At 41.2% G+C, this 6310-nt stretch overlaps 1 long non-coding RNA gene across 1 annotated transcript; it reads right to left on the bottom strand.

Annotated features, from left to right (window-relative positions):
- Nucleotides 1-5247: 5247 nt before the first annotated feature.
- Nucleotides 5248-5948, bottom strand: LOC120978531. Its single transcript, XR_005774110.1, has 2 exons — nucleotides 5828-5948; nucleotides 5248-5292 (listed from the first exon to the last, which is right to left on the bottom strand). It is a non-coding gene; the product is annotated as an uncharacterized LOC120978531 (long non-coding RNA).
- Between the last annotated feature and the right edge of the window lie 362 nt (nucleotides 5949-6310).

The raw sequence follows: 6310 nt of genomic DNA, 5'->3' as shown, positions 1-6310 counted from the left end.
CCGTATTTTATTCCTTTTCCTGGGTTGCCCAATGCTAAAACGCTGGCGCAGGCATTTATTGATCACATTGTCAAATTGCATGGTATTCCTTCAGACATAGTCTCTGATAGGGGCACGCAGTTTGTTTTCAGATTCTGGAAGGCTTTCTGTTCTCGCTTGGGGGTTCGGTTGTTATTCTCTTCTGCTTTCCACCCGCAATCGAATGGCCAGACAGAGCGCGTCATTAAGAATCTGGAGACACATCTGCGCTGTTTTGTGGCGGAGAATCAGGAGGATTGGTGTTCTTTTCTCTCCCTTGCTGAGTTTGCTTTAAATAACCGTTGTCAGGAGTCCTCTGATAAGTCACATTTTTTGGTGCATATGGGTTTCATCCGCAGTTTGGGACATTCTCTGGAGAGGGGGCTTCTGGTTTACCTGATGAGGAGAGATTCTCCTCGTCTTTGTCATCTATTTGGCAAAAGATTCAGGATAATCTAAAGAGCATGAGTGAGAGATATAAGCGTGTGGCGGATAAGAGACGTGTGCCTGGTCCGGACCTGAATTTTGGTGATCTGGTGTGTTTGTCTACTAAGAATATCAAATTGAAGGTTCCCTCCTGGAAGTTGGGTCCTAAGTTTATCGGGTCTTACAAAATCTTGTCCGTCATCAATCCCGTTGCCTACCGTCTTGATCTTCCTCAGACTTGGAAGATCCATAATGTTTTTCACAAGTCCCTATTAAAACCTTATGTCCAACCCACTGTACCCTCCTCTGTGCCTCCTCCTCCAATTGTGGTTGATGGTAATCTTGAATTTCAGGTCTCTAGGATTGTGGACTCTCATATTGTCCGCGGTTCTCTTCAGTACCTCGTTCATTGGGAGGGTTATGGTCCTGAGGAGAGGATGTGGGTTCCAGTGGCGGACATTAAGGCCACTTGTCTTCTCAGGGCATTCCATAGGTCCCATCCTGAGAAGGTGGGCTCTGAGTGTCCGGAGTCCACTCGTAGAGGGAGGGGTACTGTCACCGCCAGATCTCTGAGAAGTTCTGATAGACGTTCCTGCATGATGTTCTTTTGTTTTGCTTTCGCTTTGACATCTCTTCTCCCTCTCCCAGCTGTCATCTATTATCAGTGATTGCCTCCCTATATATCTCCTCCCATACTGCTTAACTTTGCGGTTGGTACTACTTCCTGGATTCTGTTCACTGCTTGAAGTTGCTACTGCTGGTTTCTCAGATAAGTCTATTTCTGTATTTGTGTTTTCCTGTTGGCTTGACTCCCTCCGTATTAAGTGCAGGGAGCCGGTGGTCGTGTCCCCTCACTATTATAGGGTTTGCAGGTGTCACTCAGTCGAGGTACGTGGACATGCAACTTTCTATCATTGAGATCTTTGCATGGGCTGAGCAGCCAGGGAGAGCTCTAGGGCTTTAATAGGGCTCACCCTTTTGTTCCTTAGTTTGGGATCAAGTCAGTCGGATCTTTATTTGTTACTTCTTGTTTTCTGCAACACCATCCGTGACACCTCCTGGAGAATCGCCCCAGCACCTCTGCAGCCGCTTCTATTCCCCCCTCCAGAGACCAGGAACTGTTGTCAGGATTGGAGAAAGACCATCATCAGATGAATCCTTTGATGATCATGTAGCGGGAAAGCCACTTTTTCAGGCCGAAAATATTAGCTCCTTACTCAGAGTAGTGAGAGCCACCATGGGGTTGGATGATTGTAAAGAGCCACAGTCTGTTAGAGACTCCATGTTTGAAGGTCTGCACCCTAGAAAGATTAAGGGTTTTGATGTCCATGAAAATATTGCCGCTGTTATCAAAAAAGAACAGAGTAGACCAGACATTGATGCCAGAGCCCCGGTAGGAGGTCAGCTTTCTCTCTTCACAGAACATTGGAAGAAAAGATCAAACAGCCCTTGGATAATCTCCATCCTGTCGGAGGACTACAAAATACATTTTCTGAGAATGGCGCCAGAAAGATTCGTTATAACAGACTATCGATCCAGTCCCCAAAAGCAAGCGGCCTTGTTTTCAGAAGTATCTTCCCTATTAGAAAAGAACATTCTGTTAGAAGTCCCAATGCAGGAAAAAGCAAGGGGGTTTTACTCAACACTCGTTTCCAGACTGTTTTATGGCATCCCTGGATCTCAGGGATGCATACCATCACGTCCCCATACATCCCGATCATCAGAGATACTTAAGAGTAGCGGTTCAGTTGCAGGACAAAATCCTTCATGTCTGGGGTCAGTGTCTCTGAGGGAGGCCATGTCAGTCTTAGGTCTCATGACTGCGGCTATTCCCGGAGTGGAGTGGGCTCAATTCCACTCGAGACCTCTCCAACAACAAATTCTGGAAATGTGGGACAAAAATACTTTTTCTCTAGACTCAGAGATTCATTTATCACCCCAGACGCTCTCCTTGCCGGAGTGGTGTATGAACCTGTTAAACCTTTAGGGAGGTGTTCCATGGCAGAGACAAAATGCCTTATATCCTGGGTTTAAAAAAAAACACATTTTTTTTGCAATACCTCACATCTTGTGCCTTTGCTGCATTTCTCACAGTGAAATACAAGCTTGAAATACTGCAATTATATTCTGGGTTAAAAAAACACCTATTTTTTGCAATACCCTAGATCTGGGGCCTTTGCTGCATTTGTCACAGTGAAATATAAATGTTAGATAGTGCTGTTATATTCTGGTATTAAAAAGATAATAATTTGCGGCCTTTGTTGCAGTTGTCATAGTGAAATACAAGCTTGAAATAGTGCAATAGTGCAAGATAACAAATTTGCGGCCTTTGCTGCATTTCTAACAGTCCAATACAATCGTGATATACCGCTGTTAAATTCTGGTATTAAAAAAACACCCATTTTGGGCAAGATAATACATTTGCGGCCTTTGTTGCATTTGTGACAATCAAATTCAAAGTTTAAATATTGCAGTTACATTCTTGGTTTAAAAAAACACAAATTTTTTGCAAGACCCTACATCTGGGGCTTTTGCTGCATTTGTCACAGTTAAATACTAGCGTTAGCTACTGCTGTTATATTCTGGTTTTAAAAAAACACCCATTTTGGGCAATACCCTACTTCTGACACCTTTGCTGCATTTGTCACAGTGAAATATAAGCTTGAAATACTGCAATTATATTCTGGATTTTAAAAAAGCACCCATTTTGGGCACGATAATACATTTGCGGCCTTTGCTGCATTTCTGACAGTCCAATACAAGTGTTAGATACTGCGGTTACATTCTCGTTTTAAAAAAACACCCATTTTGGGCAAGATAATACATTTGCGGCCTTTGTTGCATTTGTGACAGTCAAATACAAACTTTAAATACTGCTGTTATATTTTGGGTTTAAAAAAAACACCAATTATTTGCAAGATCCTGCATCTGGGGCCTTTGCTGCATTTGTCACAGTCAAATACAATCAGTCAATACTGCTGTTACATTGTTGGTTGACAAATTAAAAAAATTTGGGACCGTGAAGTAATTGTATAAAATTTGCCTGTCACACTGTTGTGTGACCTCAAGAAAATTTTCCTCTTTATGACACCGGCACTGCATTACTGTCAGTGAATTTAATTGTTGACTATTGGCGGTTACATTGTCGCCTGACAAAAACCATCTGTTAGTTTGGTGGCTGAACGCAAAGAATGAGGAGAGCGTCAAATAAGGGACGTGGCCCCGGTTGTGGTATTTCTGGTGGAGCTCCTTTTGCAGGGAGAGGACGTGGTCGATCTGTGCCAGCTATACGCACGAGTGAAACACCTTCCTCAGGTGCAAGTAGGCGACAGAACCTTCAGCGTTATTTGGTAGGGCCTAATGCGGCTCTATGAATGGTGAGGCCAGAACCTGTACAGGCGATAATAGATTGGGTGGCTGACAGTGCCTCCAGTTCCTTCACATTGTCTCCCACCCAGTCTCCTGCTGAAAGATGAGAGTTGGCACCTGCAGCCCATGTCCATCAGTCCTTCACCTCACCCCCTTTCAAATCAGCCAAGCAGTCTGAGTCCCAAGTCATGGTGCAGTCTCTTCTGCTTTTTGATTACTCTGCTAGCAGGGTTTCCCAGGGCCATCCACAAAGGCCTGCCCCAGAAGTGGAAGAGATTGAGTGCACCAATGCCCAACCACTTATGTTTCAGGATGAGTACATGGGAGGACCACTGCAGCACATCTCTGATGATGACGAAACACAGTTGCCAACTGCTGTGGCATTCTGCAGTGTTGTCGAGTATTTATTTCATATAAGATATGAAATCATAAAAATTATGATTTCATATTTTTATGAAATATAAAAAATGTAATTGGCGGACATATAAACGCCAGTTCTTTTATTGATGAGATCTAAAGTCAATTCGTGCAGCTAATGAAACAGGGTGCAATTAATTATATAAAATATAATTTATTACAAATAAATACAGTAAAAATGGCATACAAATTAATACAAGGGCAATATCAAAATTAATCACAAGATGGTGCTCCACCGTTTACGCCAGGCTAACTTAATTTACTACACCAAGTACAATACAATACAATACTACTCTTCTTTTTATCAAATTATTACTGATTAGTGTACTGGTTATCAAAACATTATGATGCAATCCCTTATGCTCAATCAAAGAGTATGTATGACATTAATATGATATTATACCCCACTCTGCAATCAGACTATGGAAATATAATTTCCCAGAGTTTTTCCTCTACTCAGACAATGTTTAATCTCCCATTAGCAATATGCATCTTTGCTAAGAGGACAACTAGCATTAGGGAGGTGTTTAACACTATATGTTCCCACAGTATGGGAACTCTTGACTATATGCCGAGAGGAATATCTTATTAATATCACAATCAGTAAGTACAAATATATGTTACCGGGTTAAGGATGAACAGAGTTTCGGATGTGACAAGTTCTCAAAACTTTTCCAGTAGACAAAAATTAATCCAAGTTTCTTTGTGATAAATCCTTCTTAATTGGAAATTTTCTCTGTGCCGATGTTTCTTTGTAGCAAGATTTTCTTGTGTTGTAGTTGTATTTTAGTTGTTGAAGTAAATTGAAGTTTTTTCTAACCTCTTACATGCATACTTTATACCCCATGTTATCTAAGAACTCATCCCCTTCTCTAGATTAGGTATTTCCAATCAGACAAGGTGGGTGTGATGTATGTTAATCGTGGTATGATGTCACTTAATTGGCATTCCTTAGAAACTTCTGCCCATCTACCACTTGATGGCACTGTTGTACCACATAATTTCAAATATTTTAAGAATTAACACATATATATGGCTTCATTACACAACTTAAACTTTGACCTCTTGTCACGGAAGGTGTACAGCAAACTAGAAGACACAAAAGGAAGATCCGGCTGACTGGATCCAAAACTAAGGAACCAAAGGGATAGCCCTGCAACAGACCTGGCTCTCTCCCTAAACTGCTCAGCCTATGCAAAATTCTCAATGGTAGAAGATCGCATATCCTCGTACCTCGACTGAATAACCCCTGAACACCCTATAATAGTGAGGGGACACAACCACCGGCTCCCTACACTTGATACAGAGGGAGTCAGGGTCTCCTGGGATCCAGCAAACAGGAAAATACAAATGAATAAACAAAACTTATCTGTAGAAGACTCAGTAGTGGATTCCAGCATGCATATACTCCAGAAAGTTGTATAAACCGCAAAGTGATGCAGTATGGGAAGGGATTTAAAGGGATGCAATCAGTGCAACTACATGACAGCTGAGAGAGGCTAACGAGATGAGAAAATGAAAGCAAAACAAAAGGAACCTCAAGGAGGAGGTTCTGAAGGACGTCTGTCAGAGCTTCTCAGATGTCTGGTGGTGACACCTCTCCCAACTTAAATCAATTAGGAGGGACTCTTCTTTGACACTTTAGAATCACTTTCCCAGACATCATGGATCCATCTTGACAGTTAACAGACCATCTTATTTATGGTCAGATAAGAGAATAAAATCTTTTAACTTTTCTCCTGGTTTTTGTACCCTAACTGTCTAAGCTATTGAGTAATGATGTTTACAATAACATCAGCTCCTCTGAATGGATTCTATTTAGGAAAATTCAACTTAAACGCTCTCTACATCCCCAAGATTATATATCCTACTCAGTGAGATACACGCAGTATAAAATATACATGAATAATATTTGGTTATAATACATCAATATTGCATAGTATATATGAACCTTCAACAAGTTCAAACGCTAAATAAATGCACACAGGAATATATATATATATATATATATATATATATATATGTGTGTGTGAATATATGAATAGATATCTATTCCACACCAGATGTGTTTTATGGACGT

This window comes from Bufo bufo, chromosome 9 (genome assembly GCF_905171765.1).
Source record: "Bufo bufo chromosome 9, aBufBuf1.1, whole genome shotgun sequence".
In the NCBI taxonomy this organism is placed as follows: domain Eukaryota; kingdom Metazoa; phylum Chordata; class Amphibia; order Anura; family Bufonidae; genus Bufo; species Bufo bufo.
This window is presented reverse-complemented; position numbering and strand designations above follow the sequence as displayed.